General features: G+C 26.3%; 1 pseudogene; it reads left to right on the top strand.

Moving 5' to 3' along the window:
• Positions 1-10,278: 10,278 nt before the first annotated feature.
• LOC147066706 (uncharacterized) lies at positions 10,279-11,472 on the top strand (annotated as a pseudogene).
• Positions 11,473-20,076: the final 8,604 nt, after the last annotated feature.

The raw sequence follows: 20,076 nt of genomic DNA, 5'->3' as shown, positions 1-20,076 counted from the left end.
AAAAGAAGTGCAGCTGAGGAAGATAGATCCAGATAAGGTGTCAAAAGATACATTAAGGTGTTGTACAATATTTATAATAGGCTGTCTACATCCCAGCAGATGAAATTTATTCAAAGAAGAAGCTCAACACACAAATAAAAATTATTTAGTCATTAATTTTTTCATTGCTATATGTATTATTTAGATTTTTATCTGCCTTACCCCCTATTTCGTCTTAATTCATAATATAATAAATTTTCTAAGTCTTCTATTATTTTATCTTATTTAAAATTAATATCCATGACTATTTTTGCAGATATTGATAAATTAAAGAAACACTTCTTTGTATTTCCTTTGCCATTGCATCATATATTTTATATCACACTTAACATCCAAATCTAGTGGTTTCATTCCATAAATTTGTAAATTGATTTTCAATTCTCTAAAATTATAATCCACTGTGTATTCTTCGTTGACCAGATTTATTCGATCCCCAAACATTCTTTTCTGGTATTTTCATTATAGCCATTTTAGATCTTCCCTTTAAATATTTTTTTTACCCTCCATACATTCGATGCCAGAAGCAAAATTAAAGAAATCTTACTACTCCCGCTTCCAAGTAAAACAACGTCGTCGTCGTGAAGGAAAAACCGACTACGTCAAGCGAAGAAAGCTTTTAACACAAGATGCGTGTCGCTATGGAGCTTACAAAAGCAGACTAGTGGTTCGAATCACATCAACGAAAGTAATCTGCCAGATATTTAAGCCAAGCATAGCTGGAGATATCTTAAAAGCCCGTGCTGACAGTTCCGAGTTGAAGAAATACGGCATAAATTTTGGTCTAACAAACTATAGTGCAGCTTATGCAACAGGACTGCTATGTGGAATGAGAGCACTTGAAAAGGTAAATAAATCAAATGACGGGTTTGGAACAGAAAACAATACCACAGACACAATAGGAAAATACAATGTTCAAGAAGATTTGGATGGTAAAGCTTTTGAATGTGTTCTTGATATTGGGCTTGCTAGAGCCACAAAAGGTGCACGTGTCTTTGCTGCTATGAAAGGTGTTTCTGATTCTGGTGTTCGTGTTCCACATTCACCTAATAAATTTTATGGATATAATAATGATGATAAAAGCGTCGATGAAGAGAAGCTCAAAAATAAAATTTTGGGTATTGAGTTGAGAGATTATATGATTAGTCTTCGCGAAAGTGATTCCGAGAAATATAAAAAACAGTTTTCTAGAATGATGGCTGTTGTGGAACCTGAGAATGTCCCTAAAATTTATGAAGTTGCTTTTGATGCTATTAGGAAAGATTGGCAAAAAGAGAAGAAGACAAATGATTTCGATTATTCAGTTTTTAAATCTTATAAGAAGCAAAAAATGACGAAAGAAGAGAAAGATAAAGTTATTGCTGAAAAACTCGCTGCCATCAAAAATGATGATTAAATTAATATTTGTGAGGATATCTTTTATTGTTAATAGAACTAATATATACTTTTTGTAAAATTCGGATCTTATTTAAATTAATTAATTCAATATATAGGTTTAGGATCGAGGAAAACTTTGAACTAATATTTTTTGAAAAGAGAGGAGAGGTATCAAAGAAGATGTATGGGAAGAGGATACGGTCAAGCGTATAAATATGATGTTTGCATGGGAAATCAATCAAGTTAAGCTTGAAAAAAACTAAAATTACAACAATATAATTAATCAATCCTTAAAATTTACACTCTTATTTTTTGGTCAATTGGATTTTACTTGTATAATCTTATTCAAACAAAACATCAGAATGGTTTTACGAACAGATTGGCAGATACTCTTTTCACATCTTCATCTTTGCAATTTTCATCAACAGTATTCATCCTTCCAGACTTATTAGTTCGTTTGTCTTCCTCAATCCTAATGTTTGTACGTATTACGTATGCTTCAGTTGTAATTCCTAACTAATCATATCTTATAATACACCTATAATAGTATTATAAAGACTACTACATATGCTGTAACATGGGATGAATTGGAAGCCTAATATCAAAAGTATATCTGAAAGAACTCAAATACATAAACCAAATCGAGGTATGTATTCAAACTATTGAATTATAGAAAGCCTTGAACTAAATTATCTTGAAAAGAGGTGAGTTATCTAAGAAGATATATGAGAAGAGGATATAGCCAAGCGTATAAATATGATGTGTACATGGGAAATCAATCAAGTTAAGCTAGAAGATAAAATCAGAAATTACAATACCAAAATTAAACAATTGATAGAAATAATATATTATAATTTTTATCCGTAATAAATGAATTTTTCAAACAAAATACAGGCTCGTTAGCATAGATCTTTCAGCGCTTGAATTAAAACAAAAACAGAGTTTATTGTGTAAAATACAACATAAAAGACTGCATCGAAAACTCTTCAATGTGCATAATAATTCAACGCTTGAAATATATGGATCCTCAAAGTGGCTACAATATGAAAATATCAGACCATCAGAGGAAGCTAGGTTCTGTTTTATTCAGGATAGAAACATTTTCTTTGGAGAAAGATCAAGATGTCCGCACTGTAACGACACTTTAAAACAGTCGACTACTTGGCAAGCAAATGTAAAAAAATCCTTGGTCATGACTATACAAAAAGACACAAGGAGATAGTAAGATGTTTTCACTTAATGCTGGCGAGAAAATCCAATTTTGGAAAAACCTATTAAATCCGCAGATACTCTGTACAAGAAATAATGGAAAACGAAATCGCGGTAATCAAAGAGGGTACAAGAATAAAAACAGACATTAAGTTATCAAATGTATGGCCTGATATTTTTGTATATATAATAAAAAGAAGAAGTGAATCACTCTGATCGAAATTGGCATGACAAGTATTAGAATATAAACATAGTTTAAAACGAAAAATTGTGAAAATATGACTTGCTAGCATCTGATCTGTGATTTATATAGATGAGCAAGACAAAAATTATCACATATGTTATAACATGGGACGGTGTGTGACACGATAGCATAAAAGGTACCTGAAGGAACTAGATGTCACGAATAAGGTTGTGGTATATATACAAACCTTGGGATTGAGAAAAACCCTTTAATTAATAGGACATGAAAGAAGGTTGGCATATTGAATAAGACTTTGGCGAATAGAAGATAGCCGAAAGTATAAATACACTGTGCGCACAAGAGAATCAAGCAAGTTAAGCTAGAAGATGAAATTTAAAATTACAAAACTACAATTAAACCATAAATTAAAATAATATATTATAATTTTTATCGATGGGAGGTTACAAAATACCATAAGTCATATATTAAGGAGTTAAGAATACCGACTGAAGCGGAAGAATGCGCACAAACAATAGGATTCGGGAATACATTTTGACTAATAAGTCTTGAGAGGAGGAGAAGCATCGAGTTAGACTGCAAAGATTATAAAGTGGAAAGAGGTATCAGCCAAATATGTATAATAGAGCGATCTAAAGTTTTGCTTGAACAACTGTAAGAAGCTGCAAATCACATTAGCCAATGCATAAAAATCAATAATCGATACTGATAGGTTAATTCAAGACTATTGATTTATATTTGTCACTTATAATAATTATATTGTCTTCCATGTGTACGTTTTAATATACTTTTAGCTAGTTGCTCTTCAGTTAAAACTATAGTATGCTTCACTTTTCGAGATCAACACTTTCGAGAGTTACTTTCAGTCATATGATTTGATAAGTTCTCAATTTTGTTTGTGACTTCGAGTTTTTTCTGGGGCCTTTTATGATCTATATTGCCAATCTATACCATTTTATAACGCAAAATTAATGTATATATGCATTAATTTTAGTTTTAAGCAAATATATTCTATAGAGCTATCTAAGGTTTTAGTTTAACAAATTTAAATAGCAGAAAATGTAACTACTAATAATCGAATTTCAATAAAAAGGTAAAATATAATATTGTAGCTAATTGAGAAATCTACAATTTAAAACCGCAAACCAAAAATGGTGCAATATGCCATGATTTATAATGATCTGTATCAAAATTCAAAGTTTTTATGTAAAAGAGTTAGACATGTCAAAATAACCAGAAAAATAAGCAAAGGCAGCTAGTTAAATAGAATTTTAAGTGTAAGATTCTGAGAATAGGGCAGTAAAAATGTGGATTCAAGAAAAAGGAATATACGCGACCTGTAATACGTCTCAAGGTTTTTTTTCAAAATAGAACATAAAAGGTAAAGACAAAATAGACCGCAAATCAATATTATATGAACTTCTTTTAACCTCTGTAAAAAGGTTTATCTACACACTTTCAATCGATTATAATGAAAAATAAATATAAAAGAAAAGAAGGGATTGAATTTAGTTTTAATACTATTATATTTCTCCATTAATTTTTACGATTCTTTGTATATTTTAAGTCTTATCAAAAATATAAGAAAAATAAGACAAATTATGATAAATAATTTTTTTACTTCGATTAAAATCTCAAATTATATTGTAACTTCTATATAGAATATTTCTTCAAAGGAAATTAATAATTAAACTAAAAAAAATCTAATCAACATATTCTTTCCCTAATTCATCTAAAACATTTTATTTACATTAGCAAAGCAAAATTATTCTTGAAAAATTTAACAATTAAGTAATACCCTGTATTTATTTTGAATACATTATGTACTGCTTATCATGATGTGTATGACAAAGATGCATGTTAAATTTTAAAAAAAAGCTTGAAATATAAAGACCTGAAAATTATTTTATTCAAATATCCATTTAAATTTTTATTCGTTTTTATTAAGGCGAAATAATTCTTATGTATGAAAATTTGATCGAAAAATACACTTATTGATTTTATAACAAAAATTGTACAGATAAAAAATTTATATGATTTTATTTGACCATTAGAATACCGTTTATCTTATAGTAAACATTTCTATCACACTAAAAATGGCTTTGAATACTGCTGTTGCGTTCGAAATAGAGTCAAGTTATTTCAGAACCCCATTCGAGTGTATTTTATAGCTAAAGCCTTCTTTGGCTCAATTAGGTCAACATGTGTTGGTGTGTTTTTTTTCGGGTAGTGGCATTAATTGTCCTTTTAAATTAAACAATACCCTTGCGGGTGGATCATTCGAACTTTCAACACTATTAAAATTGAGATTTACAGGGTGAATATTTGTACCACTCAGCTCAGTAGCTTTAAGATATTTATAATGATAAAATATTTATTGATTTTTATGTAGTTTTTAAAAAAATTCATCCCAGTGGTTATATCCTGAAATGCTAAGGGAAACTAAAAAAATAATCAGACAATTTTATCATATATAGTAAATAAAAGATTCCATATATATGGAGTTGGTATTTTAGATAAAATTAAAACAAAATATCCAACTGTTGTATTTTATAAAACCATGGAAGTATGTGAGAAAATTGACATCGAAATTAAAAGCCTTTTCCCAGTTACAATAATGCTGAAAACGATGGATTCAGACAGCTTGTCTTATCTTTTTTTTAATTGCTTAGTTGAAATCCGATAACCATTGAACATTAAATTTTATGAAATTACAAATAAAACCCCTTTGAATCGATTGATCATTCTATAAGTGTATTAAGTTAGATCCTAAAAAAAATAAAAATTTACATTTGCCTTTAATTTATATCGGATTTTTTTTCGGATTAGTACAAATTTGGCTTTTTTTCATTAATTTAGAATCTGTATATCTTCGAAACAAAAAAAAAATGACAGAATTTACGTGAATTTATATTGTAAAGCTTATATAAGTAAAAATAGAAAAAAAAACACATGATCAACAACATAGTAATAATATAATTCAGTGCTGGTAGAATACAGATACACCAGAAAATCTAAAGCTTTCAAAATACAATATCGAAACCCCATCATTACATTGCAGCTAAATAACATATGGCAAAAACAAGGCATAAACTATTTTTATGACAAATCTAGAGTTTTTAAGATTTCAACACGGAATATGGACATCAGTCATGGTTTTTTCACTGTGCAGTATAATTTTGTGCCGTTATTTTGAAGTTTTTTTTTGCTAATTTGCATTTTAAATACAATAAATGTGTCTCAAAATGAAATCAAAAATTATTGTCCGATTTTCCAGAATCTATCACTAATATAACTAAAAACAAATATGTTGCTAATGATGGAATACCGCATTCAAATTACATATGAAATATCAATTAATTTTACAGATTTAAAAAATAGGTTTTATCGGAAAATCCTTAATAATTGTGTGGTGAATTTAAAAGTATGATTAAACCAACAATTTCTGAAACTAGCATAAATATGTAGCACATAACCTCTTATCGGCCTATAAAAATACAACATACGCAACATAAATTCTTATTGAAAGATTCCAATTGATTATTACTGAGCTATAATTGTTTTTAGTATAGTTTATAACGATCAATAACTAATATACATCCCGAAAGAACCCAAATAGAAGAATCTGTGAAGCGAATATTACTATTATTAAATTTTGTTGTTTAAGTACGCAATAATATATATTACTTCATGATATTTATCAGAAGAGCTTTTTTTTTAAAGAAGCGAAAATATTTTCTTTTAATATGTTTAAATTCAAAAGTTATATCATTCAAATAAAGTATTTCAGAAAATCCATGGCCAACTATCACTAATTTATACTATAAAAGGGTTTAGGTAGTTGTCTACTTAGAAAAACAACAAAAAGACTCCAATGTTTAATTATATGTGGTTTTGATTAAAAATAAAATTTTAAGATGAACACATTGAACCACTTTAATATTTTTGGTATCAGCATTATAATTTAGAAAATCACATCCATTCAATATTAGCAGGCGATCGATGAAGATAACGTACATAATAAAAATTCAGTATGAACTGCGATGAAAACTAGAATAGACCGATAATTTTCTATTCTTGCAAATAAAATTAAAAACTGCGAAAATAGTGTATATTACAAAATAAATTATTGAGCATATATTATTTTATGCTTCAAATATATGGTTTTTATTTATCTATTATAATTTGACAGTATTTCTTGGTATTTTTGCATTTAATATATCTTTACGCAATTTTAAATTATTTAAATTATAAGTAAATAAATTTATGCATTTTCAGTCGATAGACAATTTTTAGCCACTGTATATTACCTAAAGGGGATTCCATTATGCCAAATAAATGGACTTTAAAAAAAAACAATATTTGTCTTCTATAAAATATTTCGATATTTGCATTCCATTAACATTACAAATTAAAAAAAACATATCACGAAAATTCGAAGAAGATAAAAATAGTATTTCAATTTTTTTTTAGCAAATTATGAAGCATACACGTTATAAAAACTTATAATCGAATTAAACCATTTCCTGGTCAGAATATATTAAACTAAAGACCAAATATAAAAAAAATATTTATGTATTAGTTTATATTTGCTTTATAAAATTCTAGAAATAAATATTTAAGTGAGGTATAAGACTTAAAATATAATTTAATCTGCCAATTTCAACATCTAGGCAATATTATAACTACTTTTATTCAAATGGTTATTTACCTTAATATGATAATCAATTTTCAATAATACAAAAAAAATTCTGGATACGACAGAAATTTGTTGACATTCGATATGACACGATAGTTTTTACAACTATTAGAATTCCAGAGATCTTAAAGTTATTTATAATACGAATAAAAAAAGCCACATATTTTTGATTTATTATCAACAATAAAATCATTTTCCCGTTAGAATCAATTGCATAGATCAAACAATCAAAAGTAAAAATGTTTAATAATTTAATAATTTAATTCCGAAGATTAAGATTTAACATAAGTTTAATAAACAAATTCATTCAGAGAAATTAAATATATTTAGCAACTAATGAATGTAAAAATAAACTTGATGTACATTTGTTCATAAATTCCATTGAACGGTATTAACAAACCATAAAATATATCCTCAGTGGAAATCAAAACGCTATTGGAATAATTAATGCTCATAAGCATAATAATTAATGTACTTTCAAAATTATAGAGTAGTTTGCCATACAGATATTCATGTTATCAATGGTAAAATCTAACAAATTAAATAAAAAGAGTATTAAATTTGAGCTTTATGAATATTTTACTGTGAAATTATACGGGAAATAACATTTGTAAGTATATAGCGAAACTATGCATTAAACCAATTACTAAATATCAGGATCATTTAAAAAGTTAATGGTTTTAGACAGATGTGACCATTGTATTATTGTCTTCTCCATTGCCTCAAAATTGTCTTATACTATATAATTATTTGCGAAATTTATTTTTTATTAAACAATACTTAGTGAGTATATAATATCATTTATTCCAAGTTATTAATTTATAAAGATAAAAGATAAAATTTTCATAAACGTAGATGTCTTTCAAACTAAACAGATTGTGAATTATTTTTAATTAGAATTGTATAAATTTATTTTTGATATAAATTACCAAAGGAATATTTATAAATCCAAGGTTCTATTCACAACAAATCCACGCAATGATAATTTATTTATTTTAGGTCTAAATTATTTGTTTTTATTCATAAGCACAACTTGCCTGATCTCTCGTGCGCACAGCCTATTAATACTTTCGGCTTACATCTCCCGTTTGAAATCACCTTCAATATCTCATTACCCTTCAAGACTTATTATTCAAGGAGTTTACTTAAAGCCAAGGTTTGTATATATGACACAATCTGGTTAGTTGATTCGAGTTCTTTCAGATATCTCTTACGAAAAATGCGCAATGAAAAAAGTAAATTAAAATAAAAACATCTAAATATAAAAAAAAGTCATCACAACTTATCAAATTGTACTTTAGAAATATTATTTAATATTTTATTCTTGTCGTTTACTTTCTTAAACAGAGCATAGAAAAGACCAACATTTTTTATCCATAATTTTTTTTACAGTTTTGGGGAAGCAATATAATTCAAAACTATTTTTGGAAGCTAATATTTTTTCAATGTACTAAACTGGTTTTAATAAATAATTTTTTTGAATCTAGCTTTAATTCCAGAGCTATGCAAATTTATATTTCTTAATATTATTATAGAAATAAAACACATATAGAAATGCATAAAATATACTTATTTAATATCATTAAAATAATAAAGATTAAAATATTCACCAAATAGTCTAAATTCTAGATTAATTGCAACAATTAATTCTTTTTATGACTTATTGTGTATTTTAAAGCATTAAAAATATTATGCTGATTTTAAAATTTTAAGACTGCATTACTAGTATCTTTATTAAAAAATGGTATGAGTCAATTGTATGATCATGGGAAATTTTTATTTTAGAAGGAAAGTATATAATCGAGAGAAAATTAAATTAAGATCGAAAATAACAAATAAAGGAAGATTTTCCTCTAAAAGAGATTTATTTTTGCTAGGTAAGTTTATACCTTTTCCTCCGTTATTATTATTATTTATTGATAGGTTAAGTTTCTTTTTATCAATTTTATCTATTGAGACGTAGTCAGCTCATTGGGATCATTGCACAGCACCTTGATACATCTTTTGACACCTTCCTTGATCTATCTTCATCAATCGCTCTTCTTCTCTCAAATGTATTGAGTTCAAGTGTCTTGAATTTAGATGTTTAATTTAATAATTTTACACAAGCATTAATTCAATATTATTTTTAGTTTTAGCTCTGTAACATTTTAATTTTCAGTTTTTTTTAATAATTTTACATAAAGCATTAATTCAATATTATTTTTAGTTTTAGATCTTTAAATTTTAATATTCAGTTTTTTTATTTTATAATCTTATTAACAGTCCTTTTTCAATATTATTTTTGGTTTTAGATCTGTAACATTTTAATTTTCAATTATTTTATTTTATAATCTTACATAAAGCATCAATTCAATATTATTTTTAGTTTAGCTCTGTAACATTTTAATTTTCAGTTTTTTTATTTTATAATTCTACATAAAGCATTAATTCAATATTATTTTTAGTTTTAGCTCTGTAACATTTTAATTTTCAGTTTTTTTATCTTATAATCTTACCAACAGTCCTTTTTCCATATTATTTTTATTTTTAGCTCTGTAACATTTTAATTTTCAGTTGTTTTATTTTATAATCTTACCAACAGTCCTTTTTCAATATTATTTTTGGTTTTAGATCTTTAAATTTTAATATTCTGTTGTTTTATTTTATAATCTTACAAACTGTCCTTTTTCAAGATTGTTTTAAGTTTTAGCTCTTCTCTACCGTAAAATTTAGATATATCCTTTAAATCCATTTTTTTACCTCCCCTCCATAAATGAGTTGCAGGAAATATGAAGCACCCCGTCACGGTTCCCTCGCCTATTGCCCACGAAAGCGAGCAAGTTCAACAAAGCAATCACCAGGTGCATTCCCACGTGATGACTCAAATAAGAAACCCCACATCACAGCATTCTTTGCCTACAAAGTCGGCATGTCTCACGTAATCCGAATGACCGAGCGAGCCCGACCAAACGAGAAGAGACAAAAAGCCACTCAACGAGATGTCTTCGATGCAGTTACTTTTCTTGAAGCACCACCAATGGTGATATTTGGAGTAGCAGGATATAAAAATACGATCAATGGACTAAAGCGAAGTGTAGTAGTGTTTGCAGAGCATGTTGGAGAAGGTGTTATCCGGAGATACAACAAGAACTTTTACCATAACAAGAACAGTGCCGTACTTGAAAAGTTTACATCGCGCCATTCTGATGCAACTTTAATAAATAGTGACATTGAAGAGTTAAAGAAGAGTGATTTGATACGAGTGTATGTTCATTCTCAGTGTGACAGGATCAAGGCATTAAAAACTAAGAAATCACATGTTATGGAAGTACAGGTAAATGGAGGATCAAGTATTGAAGAAAAGGTAGAATGGGCACTGTCTCATCTTGAAAAAGAAGTTCCAGTCAGTCAAGTCTTTGACGAACAGGAATGTATTGACACGATTGGAGTAACCAAAGGAAAAGGCTTCCAAGGATGTACCAAAAGATTTGGGACGAGAATATTACCACGAAAGACCAATAAAGGGTTAAGAAAAGTAGCTTGTATTGGAGCATGGCATCCAAGTCGAGTTATGTGGACGGTTCCTAGGGCTGGGCAAATGGGATACCATAGAAGAACTGAGCTGAACAAGAGAATATATAAGATTGGTAATGGAAAAGATATTTCAAAGACAGAATTCGATATTACTCCAAAGACCGTTAACCCTGTTGGAGGATTTTTACATTATGGAAATATTAATAATGAGTATTTGATGGTTAAGGGAAGTATTAGTGGCCCAAGAAAAAGAGTCGTTACACTCAGAAAAAGTTTATTTAATAAGTTTAGCTCGAAAAATACAGAAGATATCAATGTTAAATTTATTGATACCTCCTCTAAGCTTGGAAGTGGAAGATTCCAGACTATTGAAGAAAAAAGAGCATTCTTTGGTATTACTAAGAAAAGAGTTACCGAAATTGCTGAGCAATAAATAAAATTTATTTAAGCTTAAATAATTTATATGTTTATTTTGTAATACCGCAAAATTTATTGAGTCTGATATTTAAAAAAAATATTTATTAAGCTTAAAATATTTATAAATAATTATTTTGTAATACCGCGAAAATTTATTGTGACTGATATTCAATAAAAAGATTTATTAAGCTTAAAATATTTTCCCAATAATCATATTATGAATATAAATCATCATTCTTTCCGCACAGGCAATAGGATTGAAGAAGACACTTGAACTAATAAGTTTTGAGCGAAAAATATTTCAGACATGATGAGGTCTAATAAGATCACCTAAATATGCTCTATAGAGTAATTCAAGCTCTGCTTGATCAACTTGGAATATCTAAAAATTAAATTAACCCTTAGCCCATAAAAAAATTGCAATCACATGATTTTTCCAGAATTCGTATTAAAAGAGTTATGAATGACAACTAAAGAAGAAACTTACACGCAAACAATATACCCAAGGAAAACACATAATTAATCATCATTGAAGGAAAAGATGCATTGAGAAAGATTGTAAATATGATGAGATTGAACGAGGTATTTGCAAAATCACCTTTAAAAAGCAAACAATGGTTTTACTAGAAAACATTAAAGTGGTCAAAAACTAAATAGACCCATAAATAAAAGACTGTATCATAAATTTTTTTGATTCAAACGGAATCATTAGCATATACACGAACAATAATATTAGAAAAAGACTTGAATACAATAGTATTGGAAAACACTTGAATACAATAGTATTGGAAAAAGACTTAAATACAATAGTATTAGAAAAAGACTTGAATACAATAGTATTAGAAAAAGACTTGAATACAATAAATTAGAAAAAGACTTGAATACAAAAGTATTGGAAAAAGACTTGAATGTATGGGTTTCTTGCTTAGAAGATGTATCGAGGAAGAACGTAAGGAAGATGTGCTTGAAAATAATATCCTGCAAATATGTAATATAGAGCAATCTAAAATTTTTCGCGAGCAAACATGAAAAATAAAAGAAAAATCATATCTTAAATAAATATATATAACAAATTTTATTTATAAGTAGGCTTTTGATTTTTAAAGGAAGCAGAAGCATTAGTACAGACAAGAGGGTTGTTAAAGACCCTTTGATAGGTATTTGAGGGTGAAGAATTTATTGGAAGAAGTAAATATATATAAATTGAAAGAAGAATAAATATTCTCAAAAAGTTCTTTCGTTCATTGGTTTTTAAAGTTGAGCATCTATATAATTATAATAAAGGTGCAAAGAGAATAATATTGGTTAAATCTGCTTATTTAGCAATTGAAGGTTTTACTTTGACAAATTAAAAGGCGAAAATTCAAGTTAGTTTATTGATTGAAATTATGAAAGCTTTTTTTTGTTATCTCATAGTGGGGGATAGTCTGGTCATAAAATACCATAGGTCTATATATGGTATTTTGAATTCTAGCGGAAGCACACTTACAACAGTAGGTTTGAGGAAGATATTCTAATATTTAAGTCTTGAAAGAATGATATTTTAGGGATATTTGTGAGAGGGCAAGATTGAAATTGGTAATAATATGGCATGTTCGATAGATACGTTTAAAGCTCAGTTCGTTTAAAAAAGAGTAAAAACTTATAAGATAAACTAGCAAATGGTAAATTTAGGCTAAATTTTTTCGTGCGCAACACCATATACCTGTGTCAAAAAAATATTTTGGGTTGAATTGTACAGTTCTTAAATTATATTGTAGTTATTTTTTATAAGCTTGGATTTTTACCTTAACATTGCCATAAAGTAAAGATTTTTTAAACTTAAATTTAAATTCTAAAATTATTTAAACTTCGATTATAAAAACATTTATGGCGTTAAGTATGTTATGAACCAAATTATTCATCGTAAACTTAAAATATATCTTTTACATAAACTAGTTTACATTATTTTGTATTTATTTTCAATGGAAAAAATACACTTTCATTATGATGAATTTTTTTTCATAGCCCTAACTATTAAATTGAATTTAGGCGCGTTTTCTAGGGTAATCAGCTAAAATAAAAAGAAAACAATAAAATGAATTGTAAATTTTGAATGTATTTTTCCGCATTTTTAATATTAAAAAAACCACAAAAAATTATATATTTGATTGAAAAAGGAAGTTTTATTAATTTAGATGATAAATTATTAAAGAAATAATTTTGAAATAACAATCACTTGAAGCCCCTTTATTCAGGCATAATCAACCCAACTGCAACATATAAACCATTTCTCTTAAATTACCAACGTATTCTCAAAGTTTTTCAAGTTCCACAAATATTTTTGTCTCTGGTCCGAACTAAATAAAAATAAACCGTTCATTAATTTATAGTAAATTTAGAAAAAAACCATTTTCTCATCGAACTATTCTGCATATATACACTAGTTTTATTATTTTATAAAATTAAGTCGTCTTAAAAGGGTAAAAAGCTTGAAAACAACTGCATATTTATAACCGCGTTGGATTCTATTGTACAAATCGATGTTCACAAATATTTGATACCATTTTAGAACAATAATAGACATCTGGCATGACTATTAATAAAATATTAACCGGTTTTTTTGTTCATAGATGTTGAAATCCACCAATATGGTATTGTGACTATAGGTTTAACTTTACCCCATATTATTTTTAAGTAAAAATATAATCAAATTATGCCATTCATGTGACAGAATACTTAAATATAGAAAAATCAATAAAAACTTAATAGTATCTAAATTATTTGCTTTGTATAAAACTTTCATAAAAAAACTTTACAATATAAATTTGTGTTCAACAAAAAAACTTCTAATATATATAATTTTATTGCATTTATATGAATTCAAGGTATGGTTATTTATGTTCAGGAAACGCTTTATTATATATATAAATTTGCAGTACATTCGCTGAAAATAATTTCCTTTATTTATTTAACTTATTACATTTATATGAATTCAAAGAATGGTTATTTATGTTCAGGAAACGCTTTATTATATATATAAATTTGTAGTACATTCGCTGAAAACACGTTACATTATTTATTTAACTTATTAAATTTTTGTGAATTCAAGGCATGATTATTTATGTTCAAGAAATACTTATTTGATAAAAAAAATCCAAACAAAAGAAAATATTTATTCTGGTGCCCAACTAAAGACTCAAACATCTACTAATGATCTATAAATCTTTATGAATTCAAATAATATTTATTTCTGTTAAAAAAATCATATAATCTTTCTATATATTTTTTGAATGAAATAACCCCCAAATCTTACTCTTTATTAAATCTTGAGGTAATTTTTAATTCACATAAGTCTTAGATAAATTTAGAAATATGGAGATTTTGCAATTATTTTTTTGTATTATAGTGTAAAATCTAATTTATTTGAAATATACAGGCGTAATTATCTTTATCTATACCTTTATACCTTAACGACTTGAATTTGAATCAACATGTGACCCTTAAAAAGACTAAAAATGTTCAAAGATTAATTTAATTGATATTCTTTACTCTTTTGAGTATGTATTCCGCCATATACATCAAAAATTTGTTGGCGTCTCGTTCAATTACCTTATTTTTATCAACAGAATAAAATTTATTGCATGTGATTGTGCTTTTATAATATTTACGTGCTTTTATTTTATAATTCTTGCTTTTGGTATGATTTATCGTGTAAGTGAAATAAATATATTTTTTCAAAAAAATTACTATTTATTTAAATCTTAATAAAAATACTAGATATAAAACATATCCTATTTATACTGAAGCGCACATACATGTTAAAATCAAATTATAAAGTTTTTCATACTAGTTGTTTAGAATTCCTCAATAAATATATTTTTCTATATTAGAACAATATCTACATCGATCTGGTTATATAAAAAAATATTTTTTACTGCTAAGGTTTATACACATAAAAAATACAAAGTTAAGCGAAAAACCAAAATTTTTAAACGTTTTTTTATAAACACGCAATGTAAAATCAAGAAATTCCAAATTTATTGTTGCATTTGTAGATAAATATTTTACAAGACCTATGATATTAGACAATAGTATATTATTAAAAGACGAAATTTTGCATAATACATTCATGATACAATCCTATTAAATTACTAAAAAAATATAAATTACTAAAATAACTATTGAAAATAAATATGCCAGTAACGTCGTGATAGATGAATTTCCTTTTCTCTCAACTAAATTAGATTTAATTGTAAGAATAGATAATAATATTTTCCATAAAATTACAAAATTTCGATAATATATTTTGTATTGCCCCATTCCCTTAAACAAAAATGAAAGACACGGTTAAAGAGAAGTATGAAGAAGAAATAGTCAAAATACTGGCAAAAACTCTGGAAAGTAGCTACAATCGCACAGAAATATTTAAAAAGATGAATAATGTTATTGATAAAATTGAGTTGGTTTTAGATAAAGATGTTGTGAATGATGAGCTTGATCAGCTCAAAAAACAGTTTCAAGAAATTAAGAGACAGATGAATTTATAGTCTTCGTACACTCATTTTAGTTTTATACAAATTTCAATGATAAAAGTTTTTGAAATTATCAAAGAGCAGTTAAATATAATTAGTCATTCAAAGATATTAAAAATTATTTGTATAACATGCTTTTTAATTATATAATAGTGTATGATAATAGTTTGCTTCTTAAATGTATATAATATAAGTATTCAGATTCTATCTATAAATTCACACCTAATAATTTCTTATGAAAAAAATATTTTTTAATTATTATACAAACATTTAGGAATCAATCTTTTATTTACGGCTATAGGATAGAATATTCTTCATTTTAGTTTGGGGTTTGTCACTGCTATAATTTAAAGCTCTTAGGGATCACAGGCTTTATGTATTTTTGAATTTCCCCTATTATTTAGCCAAACTATTGGGTAGAAAGATTACGATCACAATAAAAATAAAAATACCAGTAAAAGAACAACTTGACGAAAATAATAAAACAGATACCCCAAATTCATAAATATGCAGAAAGAAGCATCAATTAAATTTAAAGAAGAAAAAATATTGAATGCCTTTTTATGCTAAATACAATCACTAGTTAAACATTAAATCAACAAATAATAAGGAAAAATATTGAATATCTCTTTATACCGAATAAAAATAACCAATTGAACATTAAATCAGAAAAAGATAGGGAAAAAATATTGAATATATCTTTTTACCCAATAAAAATAACTATTTGAACATTAAATCAACACACAATAAGAAAAACATATCGAATATCTCTTTTTACCGAATAGAAATCACAAATTGAACATTAAATCAACAAACAATAGAGGAAATATTGAATATCTCTTTTTTACCAAATAAAAATAACTAATTGAACATTAAATCAACACACAATAAGAGAAACATATCGAATATCTCTTTTTACCAAATAAAAATCACAAATTGAATATTAAATCAACAAACAATAGAGGAAATATTGAATATCTCTTTTTTACCAAATAAAAATAACTAATTGAACATTAAATCAACACACAATAAGAGAAACATATCGAATATCTCTTTTTACCAAATAAAAATCACAAATTGAATATTAAATCAACAAAAGATAGGGAAAAAATATTGAATATCTCTTTTCATCCAATAAAAATAACTAGTTGAACATTAAATCAACACACAATAAGAAAAACATATCAAATATCTCTTTTTACCAAATAAAAATCACTAATTGAACATTAAATCAACAAAAGATAGGGAAAAATATCGATTACCTCTTTATACCAAATAAAAATTACCGGTTAAACATAAATCAACAAACAATAGGGAAAGAATTGAATTCAAGAATAAAAAAAAAGCTGTTCAATCTTATGTATGATAAAATATCATCTATACAAAATTAAAATACAATATATCTTAGAGAATATAAGAAAATTTCCTAATTGAAGATCTAGATTTATGGTATTTAAAATTCACAAATAAACATTATATTTTTTCACCTATCAATTTTACACAAGAAAAAACTCATAAATAAATGGCATATTCTTTCACCTATCAATTTTACACAAGAAAAAATATTTTAAATGAATCAAGACACCACACAATATACACATTTCAATAAAAATGGAATAACATATAAAAGTTAAAATTTGTTTCATTTAACGGTAAAAATCCCGAATATATTCCTATAAAACGAATAATTGAATTTATACAAAAACATGTGGGTTAAGTATTAATCATTTTTGTGTGAAATTTAAACAACATATATAGAATTTACAAAAGATATCAGTCGGTTTGAAATCAGGTGTAAATGTATAAAAATTCTACTAAATGGTAAATGTTAAACACAATAGCTAAGATAAAACAAAAGATAGATCATATCTATATATATTTTTTATCTTATTATCTTGCGTATGATCTTTTTATGTGGTTAAATAAAATACATTTTTTTATCACTTATCAACACATAAATATTTTTTATAAATCGATTTAGTGCATTTTAGATCAATTATCATATGAAAGATAATTTCGACGTCAATTAGATAAAAATCCCTTCCTATGTGATGAAATTATCATAGGTTATAATAGTTCACGAAAAGCAAGCAAGAGAATTGTAATTTTTTTTATAAAACCTACAAAACTAAGCCCTAGAATCAGAATAGATTTGTTAATATGCATGTAAGCTATATAAAAAAGCTTGTAAATGTGTCTATTTTCACACATACTAGCCTATAATCTATAAAATTCTAAAAGGCGAATGATCTAGATGGTATCCAAAAAAGGTATAGATTTTTATCATCACTCCATGATTTTGATTATCTAGGATACTAGGGCTTAGTAGGTAATTGCACAATGCTTTAGCTTTTATGGGAATAGGCAAAAATAGTAAATATATCAATTAAATTTATATGGAACCCAGTTCTTATTTCGTGGATATAAAAAGCCCATATTGCTTGTATATTTAACAGTGTATCAAATTTCACTCGATCAATAGAATTTATTGCTTTCGTATAATTGTGTTGGAATACTAAACCGATAAAACATATTCACTTCATTTGTAACTTTAAATCGTTTTATAGAATCAATTAAAAAAATCTAATATTTAAATCGATCAATAAAATATCATACTTTCGTATAATTGTGTTGCAATACCTAACCGACACAAACATATTCCCTTCATTTGTAACTTTAAATCGTTTTATAGAATCAATGAAAAAAGTTGAATGTTTTTGTATGATTCGGTAGATATAGTAAGCGTGAATTAAATTCATTTGTTTTATTTGCGAATCGGTTCGAATGAATATGTAAATATTTGATGCATCATAATTTGCCTAGTCTTAAACTAGAGAATACTAACGACGCATATATTGCAATTATTCCAATAGTTTACAGTTATTAAAAGCAAAATATATATTTTAGTGTTTGAAATTCAGGCATTGATATTTAGTACAACTTGTTTTCTAATTTACTAAAAGCTACATATAATTATTTTCAACACCTTTTCTACACTTACTGCGAACAATTTTATTTTTAAAGCATCTAAATAAGACTTTTGAAATATTTTATTGGCCATAAAGAGAGTTTTTATTAAAAGCATTACTTAGTTTGTTTTTATTTTCTAAAAAGTACCATTTAAAAGCTAATTCATTGGTCATATAATTTGTCTGCTACTAAATATACTTTAGCTGTAAAACCAATAACGATGTTATAGAATAGATCTTACTGTTTAAATACTGAGTATATTTTATGATTTTGCGACAAGAAATATAGCGATAATATTCTAGATTTTACTTTATATAAAGTTTTTATTTAGTTGGGGGTGTAGCAATTATTTTTTCGTGGGTTCATAAAAATAAAATCGTCACATAAAAATATATAGGGTATTTTTTATTCATGGGCTAAGTTTCTTTTTATCAATTTCATCTATTTAGATGTGACCAGCCAATTGGGAATATTTCACAACCCCTTGATACATCTTTTGACACCTTCCCCTGATCTATCTATATATAGAGTTTAAGAAACAGAATTATTCGTTGTTTTATTCAAATGAAAATTAGATAGATGTATTTATCTACTAATATTGTTACATGCCTTTAATATGTATTTATTACCTGTACAAATAAATATTTAGTTGTTCGTTACCTGTTTTACGAGCTTTTAAAAAATTATAAATGTGCATAATACACCCTTTATAAACTAAGAAATGCTTTTGTTTGGTTTAAAATTTGCTAAGAGGCCCATTCGCCTTTTAAGCAATTAAATGCCCGTGAAGATCTAGAATTTCTGATTTTAGTATATCTTCATATGAATGATTATACATATATTTATAATTCGGTCTGATTTACAAAAAGAAATTTATAAAGTATATTTTTAGAATCTATATATTAGAAAAGTTACAAAAAATGTGATTTAAGAATATAACGCATTCTGATTGAAAGAATACATTGTCATATAAAAGATTATTAAATATATTAGTTGATCATTATAATATCATAGAAGACATTTTAAGCAGTAATTTTATTTTCCTCTAAAAATTCTCGAATATACAACATATCTAAATTAAGAAATGTAATTTTATGCCCGAACGAAAAATCAGCATGCAAAATCTCCCACTATAT

This window comes from Rhyacophila brunnea, unplaced genomic scaffold, assembly GCF_057557595.1.
Source record: "Rhyacophila brunnea isolate RB1 unplaced genomic scaffold, BYU_Rbru_1.0 scaffold_40, whole genome shotgun sequence".
Lineage (NCBI taxonomy): Eukaryota > Metazoa > Arthropoda > Insecta > Trichoptera > Rhyacophilidae > Rhyacophila > Rhyacophila brunnea.
The sequence above is the reverse complement of the archived record's forward strand: the minus strand, read 5'-3'. Positions and strand labels throughout refer to the sequence as shown.